We start from the raw sequence: 21,712 nt of genomic DNA on the forward strand, positions 1-21,712 counted from the left end.
GGTGGTAGAAGTAAAGTAATAAATGATCAGCAAAAAACACAATACACACACCCATATGATAAAGCAACAGGGTAATACACCTCTTGCCACTTACTGGTAGAGTATCCTAGGCATCTATCCTGAGACAGTGCATTTCTTTTATCCCCGTACACAACAGGCTCCTTACTTCTGTAAGAAGTAAGTAACAAGGTATCCTCTCTCAACTCACATACATCTCCTTTCACCCTTTCTGTCACATTGAAAGTAGAATCTTGATGCCTTCCTCAGTCATATACTCACTTCAGCCATTACAGACTAGAACCTAAGACTAGGAACAAGTTATGAACTGTGATAGCTTCTATGCATGCCATCCTTTAGCCAGAATTACATAAGTAACAACTAAACCCAAGTTTAGTTGGGTTTAGTTTTTTGAATTTTTTTTTCAAGTTTTTTGAGCTAGTGAGGACAAAACAACGATACCATAGCTGGGCTTGGTGAAGATATGTCCTCATGAATGTTTAAGGATGTGCATGAGAAGAGGTGCAGGCAAGCCATTCTGTCATCCCAGAGCAGTCAGAACAATTTTCAGTGGGGTGGAGGTTTTCAACAAGTAAAGGAGACATTAGTGGGGAACAAGAGACTACAATACCCGGACAGTAGATAGTAGCAGAATGAGTAAAAGCTGAAGCACAGATGGGTGCAGGTTCAGGGGAAGTTTGGAGAAAGTTTGTGGTATGGTGTAGCTTGTTGCAGTGTGGTGTGTGACACCTGGAGATAATTTGTATGTTGGAGGTAATGAGAGGGGTGTCAGGGAAGGCAGGCTAGGACCCGGCAGCTCAGGCTGCCCTGCAATCACTGTCATGAGCCAATGCTCTGGAATCAGTGTTCAACCACTCTGATAAAGTAGGGGATCTCAGTATATCATGTTCATCAGATTTGAAGGGCTCTGTGTCAACAGGTGTTCCTAGTGAAACAAAGCTCAACAAATCCTTTGGCCTTATATTATTGTCGATCACTGGTTATTCAGTCACTCTCATTCAACCTCCATATTAGTTACATTTTGCTTTAGCAATTACATCACAGGTGTAAAATAAAAATAAAAATATAAAGAAAAGTCTACAAGTTGGGTGAGGACACACCAGGCACTGTGTTTATAGCCCCTCAATTATAGTTTTAGGTGTCCAGCCTTTTGAGAGAGTGAATATGCCTCCTTAATTGTAAAGTCATGCTACTACACAATGTCCTGTCCCTTCTCCCTAGTTATCATTGACTCTTTGGGATAATCAAATGTGCAACTTCTGGAGGACAGATTATTTCCCATACTGGTCTGTCTTCAGAACCCACTCTCTGTGATTCCTCTGGTCACCTTTTCTGCACACCTCCAATGATGTCCTCCATGACTACACCACCGAAGCCTGAAGTTATCCATGTTGTATTAAATATTATTTATGAAGAGTCCTAGTTGTGGATAGAGTGGATGGAAGATGGACGGTGCGGTCTTTCTCGGCCCAGTTTGGCACCTGCAGCTTCTTCGGCCTGGCGGGTCTGTAGGTATCAGTGTAATGGCGAAAAAATTATCCACAGCACTCATGAAAATTTAGGAGACATCTAGCTTTATTATAAGCTACACCCACCCCATTTGCATATCTCACAGGGCTTCTAAGCTAAACAGCCTCTCTGCACCCAACCTGTGTCTCTTCTCTCCATGCTCCCAGATATGGGAGGGTCTGACCATCCAGAAAAGATAGGCAAGAAGTTGGGGAAGGAGTTACAATCCAAAGCGCCTAAACTAATTGGTAAAGAAGGCCAGTATTGTAGTGTTAAGCATAAAGTAATTCAGACACCTATCTCTTTTCTGTCAATCCTGGTGGGTGGGGTGACAGCTGGGAGGCTGACATGGAGCACTCGTCATCAGTCTGTTTAAAGAGATATCACATGGGCTAATATCTAGACGGTAAGCAGTAACCCCTGTCTCACTTACTGTTCCCCATGATTACCATGTCTTTTCACCTGAAAAATACCATGTTCCTTTTCAAACCTGCCACCCAACTTCTGATGCTTAACTTCTTTCAGCAAGCCCAGCCTGAAAGATTCAGCCCTCTCAGAAGATCCTAGGCTCAGGCTATATCACCCTCATGATTAAAACTATGATGATCTCACCCTTACTTTGGCTCTCTTGCCAATCTTCTGAAGCCCTGTCTATGGAGGATTGTCATGTTCCCAGGTCTTCTATCGTCCCCTCTCAGACAGACTTGGGTGTGTGTATGAGAGAGCGAGAGAGAGACTCCAACCGGACAAACCTTTTCCTATGCCCCTTAGTGCTGTGGGAAATTGCAACTAGCCAGTTATCCTGTGAGGTAACTCACACCTCCACCTCAGCCTTATGATACTCAGAATCATGTGTATACTTCATGAAAACACAAATAAATTTCTAGTCCTGGATATTTGCTGACCACTGCCACAAGATCAACATTTGTTGAATTTCAGCCCAAGACAAATGTCCATTTAGACATGTTAGTGTACCTCCTCTTTTTCTTTTTGAGAAAATGCAAACTTGGGCATTATGCCCCACCCTCTTCCTGCTACAGCTGTCAGGAAGCTTGAGGGTTAACTGAGCCTCACTGCCCTCTGAGGTGCCTGCTTACATGCATTCCCTTAGCTTCCATTCTCTCAGAGGTCTTTGTTCTGTCTTATCCCCATAAGGTTGTATTTACTCTTTTTTAATCTTTAAAGAAGGGGTGGCAGGGAGCTACCCTCTATAGTTTTGTAAGACTTCAGGCTCCAAGGATGTAAGTGTTCCCTGTGGGGCTCTGAACATGTGAGTCACAAACTCTAAGCCTCAATCTCCTCATCACAGAGAAGATATAAACTTTCATTTACTATGTGTTGAGTCAAATATGTATAGAAAAATTTGAAATAACATTGTCATCCAGGGCATTTCTCTGACCTACAGATTTTGTGATGGTATTCTTAAAAGCACCTTGTACTACCCACTGTCCTCATATTTATGATGAGTGTGAATCTATGTAAAACATTTAAAACCATTGTGGACGTTAGTAAGTTATCTATGATCATGAGAATTATTGCACCTTTATTACTCTGCACCAGTGATTTTTCAGGGAAGAATGTCCTCTTATTCTCACAATGGTCTTAGCCTTATAGTTGGCATCTCCCCATTGTACAGATCAGAAAAGTGTAGAGTTCTTGACTGACTTGCCTGTTACCTGAATGTAGAGGAAGTTCTAAGCTGGTTGTGAGCTCAAGTCTGTGTCTTTCTTTCTCACTTAGGTGTTCCACACTGTCTCTCTGTACCACAAGGTCAAATTATGACGGACTTCCAATGTTAAATATGACAGGAATGACTTTTCTGTTCCTGTCCATTCATCTCTCAGAGTAGGTATGCCAGCTTAGTGCTCTGCTAACCTGACCAGACATCAAATTTTTATGCAAATTCATTTATTAGAGCAGATATCTGGGACTCCCTCTCCAATATTCTGAACCAGATTTCAGAAGCAAGGCATCCAGAAATCTATATTTCTAACCGTTCACCTAGTGATTATGATGTATATACTCTGGCTTTCAAATAACTATAGATATTTTGAAGTAATAGTGCCATTCATGAAATCTCTCTGACCTAATATTCTGTGATGATATTCTTATTTGCATCCTATTCTTCTTGCTATCTTCACATTGCTCTTCTGTTCTCAATGGTGGTTTTAGGAGAAAGGATTATTTTTTGGTCCCATAGTTCCTACTATTTTTGATATATAATTTAATATACAATCTAACATCACATCCTGTATTTTTATTTATAATAATTGAAGTCATGACTTTTGAACATTATATGGATGTCTGATCTACTATAGCTTTCAACAATTAGACAACTTTGTAACTTAATTTAATACATTCCATCTTTTGATTCTTACGGTGAGGAAGGATGCATACAGAAAAGTATTGAGACATTTTTTAAACATCTATAATTTAAAAAATGATAACCCATCTTCTAATAGAAGTCTAGTGCAATAGTTTCTCATTCATTCATGTGCATACTGATACACAGACATTATGTTTTTATAGACTGCATAGGAATAGAATAACATCCAATGTTTCTGATATTTCAAATTTTCTGCTCATTATTATAATGTTTGCTAGGCTTGAGGATTACCACTTACCCTCGTGTGATGACTAACACTCTTCACAGGATATAAGAAATATTGTTTCTGTGCTACTGCTGAGGTTGGAGAAGTTGCAGAACATGTTTGATTACTCAATTTTCAACATAAATGATTGGAATATGAGATGGCTTGTATCTACTGGGGATGTGTAAATATAATTTCTGTTCACATCTATGCTACACTCAGAAGACCTGACCAAGCTCTCAGCTCAACAAATCCTTTGGCCTTATATTATTGTCGATCATTGGTTATTCAGTCACTCTTTCTCATTCAACCTCCATATTAGTTACATTTTGCTTTAGCAATTACATCACAGGTGTAAAATAAAAATATAAAGAAAAGTCTACAAGTTGGGTGAGGATGTCGCAGGCACTGTGTTTATAGCCCCTCAAGTGGGTCAGTCTGATGAAGCAGGGTAATGGTGGAGAAATAATACTCAACAGACAGAAAAGATATTTATTCGAGTCAACTCTCTCTGCTAATTGCTGCCTATGCACCATGTGCTTTCTTCCTTTTTTGTATTCTCTCTCTGCCCTGTGCTGCCTATCCCATGTGCTTTTTCTCTCCAACACAAACCTAGACTCGGTTTTTCATTATCAAGAACACCACCCACAAGGGTAGGGGAAGGCCCTGTAATCCAGGTGGGCTTTTGCAAGCCAAAAGAAGCAGTTAGGGAAACAGAAAGTTGGGGGTATGGTTATATTTCCACCTTTTCTGTTTTAAACAAAACAAAAAAATGAGAAAAGTTACAAAACTTTTGTTCTACTTTTTTGATTTACTTTTCTCTGCTGGAAACCTCAGCCTGGATCAGAATTCAAAGCATCAAAGTTTAAATTGTACACACCATTCTCAAAACAATCAACCTTTTCCATATCTTATACATATCACAAAATTTTTTCAAAGACTTCTCTGAACATAAACATTAGAACCTTTTTGCAGATATACTCAATTTGAAAAATTCTTAAACATCTGATTCCATCCATATCTGTGGACAAAGACATTAGAACATTTTTGTAGACATGATTTGAGAATAATTTGCTACATAATAATACACAAAAAAACATCCTAGAAATTGGAAAACATTCACTAGGATAGCTGAGACTTTTAAAACTAACAACATTGTGCATTTACCCAGAATTGTGCAAACTAATATTAAACCACTAAAGTTAGATACAAAATTTTCTGTTTGCAGTGGGGCTTAGAACAAAATAATAAGATCCACACAGATAAAAATTTTAACCAGCATTATAGTGACCTATGCAGATAGGGTCAAGAGATTAACCTGAAACACAGTTCATTTTGGGGACATACCCAGGTTCAGGAGTTTCTGAAAGCAATTTCAGCTCAGTTGAGCTTCAGTTGGGTTTGTATTCTCACTCTTCACTGTCTTCTCCTTTTGTGTTAGGATGCTGAGGTAATCTGTAATGGAAAGGCCTTCAATTCCAGAGCTGGAATCTGGGTGGGGGACCTGCTCATCTGCCTCCTGCCAGTCCCCTTTCACTGGAACTTTCATTTTGGCTTCTTCCCAGTGATCTCTATAAGCTTAGGAGACCAATCTCCTATCACAAAGCACCTCTGATAAAAGAAAGGCCATGGACCTTGGCCTCTAGCTTTGGAGGCTACTCAGAGTCTTCAGCTCTCCCCCTTTCTGTCCCGCCTGAAGGGGCCTTCATCATGTTCAGAACAGGAGCCATGTGCACCAATGTTCTGGTGACAGGTCCTGCACTCTCAGTCCAGTTCAAGTAGGCCATAATTAGCCACCAGAGGTTCAAGGCACTTACCATCATTGCTTGGGTCTCTGTCTGGGCACCAGTTGTAAAATAAAAAAATCCAATACTTAACTGGCAGGGGAGATACCATGATCATGAAGGTGGTTTTCCCAGGGTGAGGATTATCCATTGCACTCCGGATGTGCTGACCCCTGAGATTTCCCCAAATGTGGGAAACTCGACTGCATAATTTGTGCTAGTGGGGGACTGCGTTAGTGCTCTCCCCTAAAAAAAAAAGAAAAAAAAAGAAAAAATATCCAAGAATTGGGTGAGACTACCCAGGCATCATGTTTCTAATCTCTTAAGCCAATGGGTCTGATGAATCAGGGTAATGACAGAGAAATAATACACAGAAGTTAGAAAAGATATTCATTGGAGTCAGCTCTCTCTGCCATGTGCTGCCTATATGCCATGTGCTTTCTTTCTCTTCTGAGTCAAAAGCCAGCACTCCTTTATTACCCGGAAATCCACACACTAGAGTGTGCGAAGGTCCTGTAATTCAGGTTGGCTTTTACGTACCAAAAGAAGAGACTAGGGAAAAAGGAAGTTGGGAGAAGGCTTCACCATACACATCCATAAGAAAATATGAATCTATACTATGATAATAAAGTGTACTGTTTTTGAGAAGGCATTTCCAATCTATACAAAATTTTGATTTCCCAACAAATAGACTCATGTGTCACTCCTATCCCACTATTTAGATTAAGCTTATATACCTAGATAAACTCATCAGTATGCAGCAGCCAAGCACACAAATTACAGGCTTGATAAAATTTTCCAAAAACTTTGAGGTAATAGAATGAAGACAATACATTTCTGTTAGCACAATAGGGAGAATTATTTTATTTTTTATATTGTATTTAAACACCTTGATTACATACATGATTGTGTTTGGGTTACAGTCATGTAAAAAACACCACCCATCACCAGTGCAACATTCCCATCACCAATGTCCCAAATCTCCCTCCTCCCCACCCAACCCCCGCCTGTACTCTAGACAGGCTTTCCATTTCCCTCATACAGTCTCATGATTAAGAGAGTTCAAAATGTAGTTATTTCTCTAACTAAACTCATCACTCTTTGTGGTGAGCTTCCTGAGGTGAGCAGGACCTTCCAGCTCTTTTGCCTTTTGTGTCTGAAAATTATTATTGCAAGAATGTCTTTCTTTTTTCTTAAAACCCATAGATGAGTGAGACCATTCTGCGTTTTTTCTCTCTCTCTGACTTATTTCACTCAGGATAATAAATTCCGTGTACATCCATGTATACGAAAATTCCATGACTTCATCTCTCCTGACAGCTGCATAATATTCCATTGTGTATATGTACCACAGTTTCTTTAGCCATTTGTCTGTTGAAGGGCATCTTGGTTGTTTCCAGAGTCTTGCTATGGTAAATAGTGCTGCAATGAATATAGGTGTAAGAAAGGGATTTTTGTATTGTGTTTTTGTGTTCCTAGGGTATATTCCTAGGAGTGGTATAGCTGGATCGTATGGGAGCTCGATTTCCAGTTTTTGGAGGAATCTCCATATTGCTTTCCATAAAGGTTGAACTAGACGGCATTCCCACCAGCAGTGGATAAGAGTTTCTTTCTCTCCACATCCCCGCCAACACTGTTTATTCTCATTCTTTGTGATGTGTGCCATTCTCTGTGGTGTGAGGTGGTACCTCATAGTTGTTTTGATTTGCATCTCCCTGATGATTAGTGATGTGGAGCATTTTTTCATGTGTCTTGTGGCCATTTGTATTTCTTCTTTGTCAAAATGTCTGTTCATTTCTTCTTCCCATTTTTTCATGGGATTAGATTTTTTTTCTTGTAAGTTTCTGTCAGTGCCTTGTATATTTTGGAGATTAGCCCCTTATCTGATGGGTATTGGGTGAATAGTTTCTCCCACTCAGTGGGTGGCTCTTGTATACTGGACGCTATTTCCTTTGAGGTGCAGAAGCTTCTCAGCTTAATATATTCCCATCTGTTAATCTCTGCTTTCACTTGCTTGGAGAGTGCAGTTTCCTCCTTGAATATGCCTGTAGTCTCAATTTCCTGGAGTGTTTTGGCTATGTGTTGTTCTTATATATCTTACGCTTTTGGGTCTGATACTGAGATCTTTAATCCATTTGGATTTTACCTCCGTACATGATGTTAGTTGGGGGACTAAGTTCAATTTTTTGCAAGTGGCTATACAGTTGTGCCAACACCACTTGTTGAAGAGGCTTTCCCTGCTCCAGTTAGGATTTCCTGCTCCTTTATAAAAAATTAGGTGATTGTATATCTGGGGAACATTTTATGAGTATTCAAGCCTATTCCACTGATCTGAGGGCCTGTCCTTATTCCAATACCATGCTGTTTTGATGACTATTGCTTTGTAGTACAGTTTAAAGTTGGGGAAAATAATTCCTCCCATATTTTTTCCCAATGATTGCTTTAGCTATTCTAGGGTGTTTATAGTTCCAAAAAATTTCAAAAGTGCCTGATCCACTTCTTTGAAGAATGTCATGGGTATCTTTAGAGGGATCGCATTAAATCTGTATAATGCCTTGGGGAGTATTGCCATTTTGATGATGATAATCCTCCCAATCCATGAGCAGCGTATGTGTTTCCATTTCCACGTGTCCTCTCTTATTTCTTGGAGCAGAGGTTTATAGTTTTCTTTGTATAGGTCCTTCACATATTTAGTCAAGTTGATTCCAAGATATTTGAGTTTGTGTGGCACTATTGTGAATGGGGTTGTTTTCTTAATGTCCATTTCATCCTTATTACTATTGGTGTATAGAAAGGCCATTGATTTTTGTGTGTTAATTTTGTAGCCTGCCACCTTGCTATATAAGTCTATTGTTTCTAGAAGCTTTTTGGTAAAGTCTTTAGGGTTTTCTTAGTAGAGTATCATGTCATCTGCAAACAGTGAGAGCTTGACGTCTTCCTTTCCTATCTGGATTCCCTTGATATCTTTTTCTTGCCTAATCGCTATAGCAAGTACTTCCTGTGCTATGTTGAATAGGAGTGGTGAGAGAGGACAGCCTTGTCTTGTGCCAGTATTTAGAGGGAGGGCTTTTAGTTTCTCCATTGAGGATAATATTTGCCACTGGCTTGTGGTAGATGGCCTTAACTATATTGAGAAAGGTTCCTTCCTTTCCCATCTTGCTGAGAGTTTTGATCAAGAATGGGTGTTGGACCTTATCAAATGCTTTCTCTGCATCTATTGATATGATCATGTGGTTTTCATTTTTCTTGTTGTTGATGTTGTGTATTATGTTGATAGTTTATGGATGTTAAACCATCCTTGCATTCCTGGGATGAAACCTACTTGATCGTAGTGGATGATCTTCTTAATGAGGCATTGAATTCTATTTGCCAGGATTTTGTTGAGGATCTTTGCATCTGTATTCATCAGCGATATTGGTTTGTAATTTTCTTTTTTCGTAGCATCTCTGGTTTAGGTATCAAGGTGATGTTGGCTTCATAAAAGCTATTTGGAAGTGTTTCCGTTTGTTCAATTTCATGAAAGAGTCTTATCAGGATTCGTAGTAGTTCCTCTTGGAAAGTTTGAAAGAATTCATTAGTGAATCTATCTGGGCCTGGGCTTTTGTTTTTGGTCAGATATTTGATTACCATTTTAATTTCACCAATAGTGATGGGGGTGTTTATATATGCTATGTCCTTTTCCTTCAACTGTGGAAGATTATAAGAGTCCAAGAATTTATCCATTTCTTCCAGGTTCTCATTTTTAGTGGCTTAGATTTTCTCAAAGTAGTTTCTGATTACCCTTTGAATCTCTGTCATATCAGTAGTGATCTCTCCTTTCTCATTCCTAATACGAGTTATCAAGTTTCTCTCTCTTTCTTTGTTAGTTTTGCCTGTGGTCTATCAATCTTGTTTATTTTTTCAAAGAACCAACTTCTGCTTTCGTTGATCTTTCAGATTGTTTTTTTGGGTTTCCATTTCATTGATTTCTGCTCTCAGCTTTGTTATTTCCTTCTGTCTCCCTGTTTTTGGGTCCTTTTGTTGAGCACTTTCTAGTTCTATTAGCTGTGTAATTAAACTACTCTGGTAAGCTCCTTCTTCCTTCCTGATGTGTGCTTGCAAAGCTATAAATTTTCCTCTCAGTACTGCTTTTGCTGTGTCCCATAAGTTCTGATAATTTGTGTCTTTATTGTCATTTGTTTTCAGGAACCTTTTGATTTCCTCTTTGATTTCATCTCAGACCCACTGGTTATTGAGTATGAGGCTGTTTAACTTCCAGGTGTTAAAGTTTTCTTCTGTGTTCCTTTGGAATTCACAAATAATTTCAGAGCCTTGTGGTCAGCGAAGGTAGTCTGCAAAATTTCTATTCTCTTGATATTATGGAGGTATGTTTTATGTGCCAGCATGTAGTCTATCTTGGAGAAAGTCCCATGTACATTGGAGAAGAATGTATCCAGGTTTCTGGGGATGGAGTGTCCTATATATATCCACTAGGCCTCTTTCTTCCATTTCTCTTTTCAGGTCTAGTATATTCTTGTTGGGTTTCAGTTTGGTTGAACTATCCAGTGTTGACAAAGCTGTGTTGAGGTCCCCCACAATTATTTTGTTATTGATATTATTTTTTAGATTTGTCAACAATTGTATTAAATATTTTGCTGGCCCCTCATTCGGTGCATATATGTTTAGGAGAGTTATTTCTTTCTGCTCTACATACCCCCTGATAAATATAAAATGTCTATCTTTGTCCCTTACAACCTTCCTGAGTATAAAGTTTGCATTATCTGATATTAGTATGGCCACTCCAGCTTTTTTATGGGTGTTGTTTGCTTGGATAATTTTTTTCCAGCTTTTATTTTGAGTCTATGTTTGTTCTGACTATTCAGGTGCGTTTCTTGTAGGCAGCAGAAGGTTGGATTTTGTAATTTGATCCATTTAGTCACTCTGTGTCTCTTAACTGGTGCATTTAGTCCATTGACATTGAGAGAAAGAATTGTCCTGGGATTTAATGCCATCTTTATATCGAAATTTGGTGTGTCTTTTGGTTCGTCTTGTCTTAAATTAGGTCTTTCAGTTTTTCTCTTAAGACTGGTTTTGAGTCTCTAAAGTTTCTGAGCTGTTTTTTGTCTGTGAAACCATGTATTCTTCCATCAAACTGGAAAGTGAGTTTTGTTGGGTACAGTATTCTAGGTGAAGCATTCATTTCTTTCAGTCTTGTCACAACATCCCACCACTGCTTTCTGGCCTTGAGTGTTTCTGGTGACAAGTCTGCTGTAAATCTCAAGGATGCTTGCTTGAACGTAATTTCCCCTTTTGATCTTGCTGTTTTCAGAATTCTGTCTCTATCTGTGGGATTCGTCATTGTGACTAGGATGTGTCTTGGGGTGGTTTTTCTGGGGTCTCTTTTGGTTGGTACTTTTCGAGCATGCAGGATTTGATCACATATATTCTTTAGCTCTGGAAGTTTCTCTTTAATGATGTTCTTGACCGTTGATTCTTCCTGGGTCTCTGGGACTCCAGTGATTCTTAAGTTGTTTCTGTTGAGCTTATCATAGACTTCTATTTTCATCTGTTTCCATTCTTTGACTAATTTTTCATTGTCTGTTTATTTGCTTTAAGTTTTTTTTCCAATCTCTCCCACTGTATGGAATTGTTATGTATCTCATCTTCCACAGCTCCAAGTTTATTCTCAGCTTCTGATACCCTGTCCCAGAGCTTATCCATTTTGTCATTCACTTTGTTTACTGACTTTTTCAGGCCTATTAGTTGACATTTTATTTCAGTTTGGAGTTTTGTGATTTCTGTCTTCATATTTTCTTGGTTCTTATTAGTGTTCTGTTCAACTCGATCCATGGTTTCTTTGAGTTCTTTGAGCATCTTCCATATTTCTAGTGTAAAGTCCTTTTCTGAGAGGTTGATTAGTTGGTTGGTCATTATCTGTTCATTAGAATTGTCATCTTCATTCTCTATGTCTGATGCTGGCCTGCGTTTTTTCCCCATTGTTACACTTGTATTGTGGGTTTTTCTACGTGTTGTGGTGATATTCATTGGCTATATGATGCAGGCAGTCACACTCCTCTGGCTCCGCCCTTTCTGGATGGGTAGATTTGCCTCCAAGGGAGGGGAGTTTTCTGTGGATGAGGCCTCACACAGGATCAAATCTTAGGCCTGAGCATGCAGCAGAGAAGACAGTCCAGAGAGAAATGCTGGGCTTCAGTGATCCAGCACAGTTCTAAGTGTGATTTTTTTTCTTCTTGTTGCGATGGTGTTCTTTTCTTAGAAAGAGGGCAATGCCGCATAGTGAAGCGGAGCCAAAGTGCTTTTCTGGAGCCTCTTTTTGGCCCACTCCCAAGAGGTTCACGCAACAGGACAGTAGACAGACACACAGAGGCAGCACTCACAATTTTTCACATTCGGGCCCACTGGGCAAGCGTAGTTTCGTGGATTTTTCCCTGCCTGACATCACAAACGGGGGACCTGGCTTCTGCAAAGTACTGCTTATAGCTGGTTTTCATGTTATGGAGCAGTTCCTTGGCATTTCCACCCTAGAGTTGGCCTCTGGGAGAGCGAGTTTTCTGGAGCCTCTTTTCAGCCCACTCCCAAGAGGTTCACTCAGGAGGACAGTAGACAGACACACACAGGCAGCACTCACATTTTTTCACAGTCGGGCCCCCCAATAGGGAGAATTATTCAGTAATTAGGATTTAACTTAGAAAATATTATTTGTATACATTCATCTTGTATTTTATTCTTTTAAAATTTTGTTTGTTTTGGCCACACCCAGAGATAATCAGGAGTTACTCTTTGTTCTGCACTCAGAAATTAATCCCCGCAAGCTTAGGGGACTATATGGGATGCTGGGGATCAAACCTGGGTCAGCCTCATTCAAAGCAAAATCCCTATCCACTGTGCTATCACTCAGTCTTGGATTTTACTAATTTTTAATTTAAATTAATATTGCAGAGGAAAGAGAGTGAAAACGGGAAGTAAACAATTTATTAAACATCCAATTTCTTGCATTTTAAAAAAAATAACAGGTCTCATTTGGAATTCTGAAGAAAGTGAGGGAGAGAGTAACTTGCTCAATGGAGACTATGCTTGAAATCCAACTATGAAGGACTTATAATTCACAATGGTCTAAATAAGAATTTTAAAAAGAGAGGTCATGGACTTCTTTAAAGGTATAAAGTGCCAGAACACAACCCAGAGTTCAAATATAAAAATAGAAAAGTACATATTGCAAGAGGGGCAATGGAGGCAATATGTGTGTGCAGGCACCATGGTCTTTGTCTAGCAACACAACACGTGCAATGCACCAACATATGGGCTCAGAGAGCACATGTGCATCTCTGACAGGCTTTTATATTCATCAATTCACATATTTTTAATGTAATTTAATGAAGTAGAAGTAATAGTAGACATTTTGTAGAGGTAGGAACTGAGGTCCAGAGAAAACATATATAATCCCATGACTACTCATCAAGATAAAACAACTCATGTTTCAGACTGGATTATATATATATAATATATATTATATATAAATAAATATAAATATAAATATCATAAACCTGATATTTATATGGGCAGCTGTCTTTTCCCACTTATGACTTCTTCACATGTTTCCTTTGCCTTGTTCTTCTATTTGCTTCTATAATATAGACTTTATTGTCTAAAGTCCTGTTGAAGTGGAGGTGACTAAAGAGAAACAAAAAAAGATAGCCAGAGACATAGAGAGAATGTGAAGGAGGAAGGTAGATGGAGAGAACAAAATATTGCCATAAACCTTAAGTGAGTGTAGAGAATAAAAAAAGAGAGAGAAGGAGAAACTAGTGGGAACTAAATATAGGTGAAATCATTATCTCCATTTGCCAAGTGTATGATTTATGGCTACATATGGTGACATAAAGGTGATACATAGTGAACCTGATATTCGAACTTCATGTTTTCCAAACCTTTAAGTGAAATCCATATTTTAGCACATAAAATAAATTTAGGTGGAACACAATTGAACATTTGTATTGTAATAATATGTATTTACTATAATGTTTATTGAATACCTTATAAGTACACTGAATCCAAGATTTCACAGATATAATTTCTTAGGATAGGGCCCAGAGAGATAGCACAGCGGCGTTTGCCTTGCAAGCAGCCGATCCAGGACCAAAGGTGGTTGGTTCAAATCCCGGTGTCCCATATGGTTTCCCGTGCCTGCCAGGAGCTATTTCTGAGCAGACATCCAGGAGTAACCCCTGAGCACCGCCAGGTGTGGCCCAAAAACCAAAAAAAACAAAAACAAAAACAAAAACAAAAAAAATTTCTTAGGATAACACTAATTTAGGTAATTTTTGTGCTCAGGATTAATCCTAGACTATGCTTAGGGATCACTGCTGGAAGTGCATGAGGGACCATATGTGGTATCAGGAATTAAGCCAGGATCAGCCATGTGCAAAGAGAGCAAGTAACCCCTGTGTTATCTCTCCAGCCCCATATCTCTAAGAACTGTATCTAGTTAGCCAAAGCCATACTGAAAAATAAGAAACTAGCAGCTGGGACAGGAGCAAAAGTACAGTGAGTAGGGTATTTGCCTTGCATGTGGCTAACCTTGGTTCAATCCCTGGCATCCTATATGGTCCCCTCATCACTGCCAGGAGTAATTCCTGAGTGCAGAGCCAAAAGTAATCCAGAGCTCTGCCAAATGTGGCCCTCAAACCAAATCAAATAAGCAAACAGAAAACTAGAAGCTAGCTTAATTAATACCTAATTTACAGTTGTACTAAAACTCTATAGTAAAAGAAACTGTATGGCATTGGGATATAGATCGGCTCTTTAATCAAATGGTCAGAATTAAATACCCAAGGTCAAATTCCATAGTTATTAACAGTTACAACAATGTAGCTGAGAACATAAAATTGAGTGAAGATTGCCTCCTCAATAAGTGGCACTGGGAAAAAATGGGATAGCTACATGTCAATTCAAAGTGAACCAATGATCTTGAGATCCAACAGAAAATATTGAGACAAATACACATAGAACTCTACAAAATTTGGATCTCAAATGTTACAATGCCACTTGAAAAGGCAATAACTTTAAAATGAACAAATAAAAATACATAAAATAAAAGTTTCTGTACAGCAAAAGAAATATGGTTAAATCTAAAAGACAGTTGAGTGGGAAAAATATTTGCATTCAACACGTCAGCAAAGGTTTGTTATCCAGATGATAATGTATTCACAGTGATTAGCAAAATAAAAATCTCAAAACACTATCACAAATGGGAGATAAATAAACAATTCTCAGAGGAACACAGATGGATGATCAATAGACACAAGATAAATGTTTAGCATCACTTATTGTTAGGGAAATCTAAATCATGATAACAATGAGATATCACACTAGTGATAATTATATACATTAATAATAGTAGGAACAATTTATGTTGATTGGGGTATGATGAAAAAGGTACCCTCATCTACTGCTGGTGGAAATGTCTGGTTCAATCCCTGTGTGATATGGTATGGAGAGTACTGGGCATACTTAGAATTAAGCTGCCATATGATTCAGAAATTTCACAGTTGGACATCTATCTTCAAGTGAAAAACCTTCATTCAAAAGGGCATATATACATCATTATTTATTTTATTGCTACACTTAGTATGGTATCTATGATATGAAATCAACCTAGATGACCAAAGACAGATGAAGATGTGTTATACATATATACATACATACATACATACATACATACATACACATAGACACGATAGAATACTATGCAGCTGGAATGAGTGGTAAAATCATGTAATTTATGGCAACCTGAATGAAACAGTAAGTTATAAATTGAGTAAATTTATAGGACAAATACAGGATGAGCTAAATTGTTTGTGGTATATAGAGTAAGAGGAAAATAATGCAATGTAGTGCAGAGGGAATACCTAGGTTACCACTGAGCCCAGAGTATAGGGAAAACAGATAAGGAAAGAAATAAAGGTGTGAAGAAAGATCAGAAAGGAAAGTAACAAGGCAATAGTATCTGGAGCCAGGACCATCAGGTATACTATTAATTCAAGGGAGAGGTACAGCTATATATTCAAAGAACAGACTAAGCAACACTGAAAACATGAGATTTAAACTATAACAACTACAGGGGCCGAAGAGGTGGCGCTAGAGGTAAGGTGTCTGCCTTGCAAGCGCTAGGCAAGGAAGGACCGCGGTTCGATCCCCCGGCGTCCCATATGGTCCTCCCAAGCCAGGGGCTACTTCTGAGTGCTTAGCCAGGAGTAACCCCTGAGCATCAAAAGGGTGTGCCCCCCAAAAAAAAAAACTATAACAACTACAGCCATCAAACACCATCAAACTATGTGATGTGTATTTCAAGGTTATGGATTTTATGTCCTGTAAATATCACAGGACCACTGACCATCTTAAAAAAGGTAGCAGCTATAAGAGAGGAGTTGGTGGGCAATCGCTGATCTTAATATTTTCTGGCACTAATTTTGGTTTTGAAAAAGGAGATGCTTGGGTTCCCAAAATAAAATTTGGGGTCTCATAGACATGAGACTTTTGATTGCTGGGAAGAATCAGGGCCAAAATAATCTAGGGAAGAACTAAAAATATAAAACTGTGGTTTAAAATAGAAGTATTAGATTCAGGGCAGGAGTGGTAGTGCAGTGGTAAGGCGTTTGCCTTGCATGTGGCTGATATAGGACAGACCACAGTTTGATCCTCCAGTGTCCCATATGATCCCCCAAGCAAGGAGTGATTTCTAAGCACGTAGCCAGGAGGAATCCCTGAGCGTCACAGGGTGTGGTCCAACCCCCCCCAAAAAAAAGAACTATTAGATTAAAACCAGCTGGGTTGGAAACTAAATTCTACCTCTACTGACAGTGTAGTAGTTATTATGCTAATTAACTATATTGTTTTAACTTAGAGTTTTAATTCTAACTCTGTTTAAATCTACAAAATAAAGGTACTAATGATAATAGTAACAACAAAATTTTGTTTTAAAACCACACCTGGAAGAGCTCAAGGCTCACTCCTGGCTCTGAACTCAGGAATAACTCCTGGTGGTGCTCTAGGGAACATATGGGATGCTGGAGATTAAATCCTTGTCAGCAGCATGCAAGGCAAATACCCTATTTTCTGTACTATCATTCCATCACTGAATATAACAACAGTTGTACTTCATAACATTGTTTAAAGTTGAAGTGAGAGAGGGGTGGAGCCTGCCTCAGGGACAGCAGCAGTGTGGGGGTTACCACAACACTGGTGTCTGGAAGGTACATCAGCATTGCCCAGTTAACTGACAGAGCCCTAAGCAGGGAAACTGAGGGGGCAGAGCCTGTGTCTTTGGCCATGAACTCCTCCTAGGCAGCACTGTACTTAGACAAAAGCCACACTACAACAGTGAGAATGGGGAAAAAATGCAGACTTCCACTATGCTTGGAAAATGAAGGTGGTAGCTCTGATTACCATCTATATAGCTTCTCAGAATAGGAGAGATGAAATAGGAAGCCTGTTCATAGACAAAAATAAAAATCAAGAGATTCTGAGCGTCAAAATGAGAACACTTCAAACTGAAATAACTGGGCTGAAACACTTGGTAAATTAAAAGAAAACTTCACTGGAAATAATCTCCAACAGATTAACATTGGCTGAGGAAAGAATCAGTGAGCTGGAAGATGAGATGCATAACTTCATACAACAGAAGTGATTGAAAAAGAGCCTTAAAACAAATGATCAGGCAAAGGAAAAATTCCTCAAGGAATGTGAACAGATGAACATAAAAGTCTTCGATAAATTTAACAGAAAAATTTTAATAATAATAATATATTTATTTAAACACTGTGATTACAAACATGACTGTTGTTGGGTTTCAGTCACAAAAAGAACACCCCCCTTCACCAGTGTAACATTCCCACCACCATTGCTTCCCATCTCCCTCAAGGCTGTTCCCACCTTGAAGATGCCTTTAGTCTCGATGTCATGGAGTGTTTTACCTATGTGTTGTTTAATATACCTTATGGTTTCGGGTCTGATATCCAGGTCCTTAATCCATTTGGATTTGACCTTTATGCATGGTGTTAGATGGAGGTCTGAGTTCACTTTTTTGCAAGCGGCTGACCAGTTTTGCCAACACCACTTGTTGAAGAGGCTTTCTTTGCTCTATTTTGCATTTCTTGCCCCTTTATCAAAGATTAATTTATTGTAGGTCTGGGGAACATTCTCTGAATACTCAAGTCTATTCCACTGATCTGAGGGTCTGTCTTTATTCCAGTACCATGCTGTTTTAAAGACTGTAGTTTTGTAATAAGATTTAAAGTTGGGAAAATGATGCCTCCCATATTCCTTTTCCCAAGGTTGCTCTAGCAATTAGTGGGGGTTTATTGTTGCAAATGAATTTCAGGAATATTTGATCCATTTCATTGAAGAATGTCATGGGTATCCTTATAGGTATTGCATTAAATCCAACAGAAACATTAAGATTATTGGAGTTCCAGAGTACCAGGAGGAAAATTCCCAGGAAGAATCAACATTCAAGGATATCATTGCAGAGAAACTCCCAAAACTAAAGACTGTATTTGACCAAATTCTGCATGCCTGAAGAATACCAGAAAAGAGATCCAAAAAAAAAAATCAATCTAGGACCAACCGTATTGCATGGAGGACTGGCTGAGAACTCCAGCCAGGGACAGCAACCCCGCCTTCTCAGCTGAACAACCAGACTGAGTGGAGGTCCGCCAGAGATCTCTGGCCACTTGTGGCAATACCCTTCCCTCTCCATCAACTACTTGAGAACTCCAGTGAGGTGTGGCAATCCCTGCCTCCTCTAATGATGGACCAGACCATATGGAGGACTGCCTGAGACCTCTGGCTAGGTGCTGTAACCCGCCCCCTCTCCTGAACGACCAGACTGCGTGGAGGACCACCCAAGACCTTTAGCCAGGTGCAGCAACTCCACCCAAGCCAACTGACCAGACAGCATGGAGGACCACCCAAGACCTCCTGTCAGGTGCAGCAACCCCTGCCCCCTCCAATGACCACTCAGACCAAGCAGACTACAGCGCAAGACCTCTGGCAAGGTGTGGCAATGCCCCACCCTCTCTGCAGATTGCCTATACCTCATAGATGACCCTGCTGTGGTCTGGGATTGGATGCTCTCTGCCCATCATTTCCTGATGGCTCTTCTTCAGAGGTGAGCTGCCCTGCCCATAAGCAATGGAGCTAAAGGAGTTTTCATGGTTGTGGGCACTTTCTAGCCAATGAACACAACCATAAAATATAGAAAAATCCATGCTACAAGTGTGACAATGGGGAAACAATTCAGGACAATGTAAGGCATAGAGAATGAAGATGGCAGTGCTGATGACACGAAAGAGGCCAAGCACATAGTCTCTCAGATAAGGAGTTTAGAGAAGAAATATGAAGGATGTTCATAGAACTCAAAAAAGCATAGAAAGAGTTAAATGGAACACAATCAAGAATCAGGAAAATATGTAGATAGAAATAAGAAAACTCCAAACTGAAATAACAGGCCTGAAAAACTTAGTGGATGAAATAAAAGACTTTATGGAAAGCCTCTCCAACAGAGTGACAGAAGCTGGGGACAGAATCAGTGAGCTGGAAGATACGATGTATAACAACTCCATACAACAGAAGAGATTGGAAAAGAGACTTAAAGCAAATTATCAGACAATAAAAAAATTACTCAAAGAATGTGAACAGATGAAAATAGAATTTTTTGATGAACTCAATAGAAACAACATAAGAAAACCTGGAGTCCCAGAGACCCAAGAAGAAAATCCCCAAGAAGAATCAACAATCAAGGACATCATTGTAGAGAAACCCCCAGAGATAATAATTGCATGCAACCAAATTCTGCATGTCCTAAAAGTACCAGCTAGAAGAGTTCTGAAGAAAAGCGCCCCAAGACACAACATAGTCACAATGACGAACCCCACAGATAGGGACAGAATAATAAAAGCTGCAAGATCTAAGGAGGAAATTACATTCAAAGGTGCATCCTTCAGATTTATAGCAGACCTATCTCACAAGAAACCCTCAAAGCAAGAATGCAGTGGAGGGATATGACAAAACTCAATGAAATGAATGCTTCCCCTAGAATATTGCACCCAGCCAGACTCACTTTCATGCTTGAGGAAGCATAGATAGCTTCACAAATAAACAACAGCTTATAATCTTTACAGATTCAAAACCAGTTTTAAAAGAAAAAGTGAAAGGTCTTGTTTAAGACAAGACTGACAAACAGACACACTAAAGTTCCATACAAAGATGGTACTAAGTCCCATGACAACTATCTCACTCAACATCAATGGACTTAATTCACCTGTTAAGAGACACAAAGTGGCTAAATGGATCACAAAGCTGAATCCAAACTTCTGCTGCCAACAAGAAACACACCTGAATAGTCAGAACAAACACAGACTCAAAATCAAAGGATGGAGAAAAATCATCCAAGCAAAAAACACCCTTAAAAAGCTGGAGTTGCCAAGTTCTCAACTTGAGGTTGAGAAAAGTAGTAAGGGACAAAGATGGACATTTCATACTAATCAAGGGATATGTGCAACAGGAAAAAAGTCACACTACGAAACATATACACACCCAATGAGAGGCCAGCAAAATATCTAATACAATTATTGACAAATTTGTATAAAGATATCAATAGTAACAGAATAATTGTGGGAGACCTCAACACTGCCCTGTCACCACTTGATAGGTCAACCAGACTCAAATCCAACAAAAATATACTAGTCCTGAAAAGATAAATGGAAGAAAGAGGCTTATATATAGGGAACTACATCCCCAGAAACCTGGATATACATTGTACATGGGTTTTCTCCAGGATAGACAACAAACTGGCACATAAAACATACCTCCATAAAATCAAGAGGATAGAAATTGTGTAGACTACCTTAGCTGAACACAAGGTTCTGAATTTATATGTGAACTACAAAGGAACAAAGAAAAAATTCTTTAACACCTAGAATTTAAACATCCTACTACTAAAAAATACCAGAGAAAAAAAATCAAAGAGCAAATAAAAAGATTCCTGGAAACAAATGACAATGAAGACACAAATTATCAGAATCTATGGGACATAGCACAAGCGGTACTTAGAGGAAATTTTATAGCTTTTCAAGCATACATTAGGAAGAAAGAAGGGGCCTACCTGAATAGCTTAATGATACAGCTCATAAAATTAGAAAATGATCAACAAAAGAAACAAAAAACAGGTAGACAGAAGGATATAACAAAGTTTAGAGCAGAAATCAATGAAGTAGAAATCAAAAAAACAATCCAAAAGATCAACAAAAGCAGAAAATTGTTCTTTGAAAAAATATACAAGATTGATAAACCATGGGAAAAACTTACAAAGAAACAGAGAGACAGAATCATGATAAACCAGATTAGAAATGAAAAGGGGGAGAACACTACAGATATTGCAGAGATTCAAAGGGTAATCAGAGACTACTATGAGAATCTATGCCACGGAACATGAGAACCTGTTATAACCTTCCATGGTTGAATAAAAATGATGTTGCATATCTAAGCACTCCTATCACTATTGAAGAAATTAAAATGGTAATGAAATGTCTGCCCAAATACAAAAGCCCAGGCCCAGATGGATTCACTAATGAATTCTTTCAAAAAATTCAGGAGGAACTACTACCAATCCTTGTCAGACTCTTTCATGAAATTGAAATAAAAGAAACATTTCCAAAATCATACAGAATCATACCAAAATCAGACAGAGATACTGCCAAAAAAGAAAATTACAGACTAGTATCCCTGATAAACACAGATGCAAAGATCCTC

General features: G+C 38.9%; 1 non-coding gene across 1 annotated transcript; it reads left to right on the plus strand.

The window, feature by feature from the left end:
- Positions 1-5,987: 5,987 nt before the first annotated feature.
- On the plus strand, positions 5,988-6,151 carry LOC125999644 (U1 spliceosomal RNA). Its single transcript, XR_007492149.1, has one exon. It is a non-coding gene; the product is annotated as a U1 spliceosomal RNA (small nuclear RNA).
- Positions 6,152-21,712: the final 15,561 nt, after the last annotated feature.

This window comes from Suncus etruscus, chromosome X, assembly GCF_024139225.1.
Source record: "Suncus etruscus isolate mSunEtr1 chromosome X, mSunEtr1.pri.cur, whole genome shotgun sequence".
NCBI classification, from domain to species: domain Eukaryota; kingdom Metazoa; phylum Chordata; class Mammalia; order Eulipotyphla; family Soricidae; genus Suncus; species Suncus etruscus.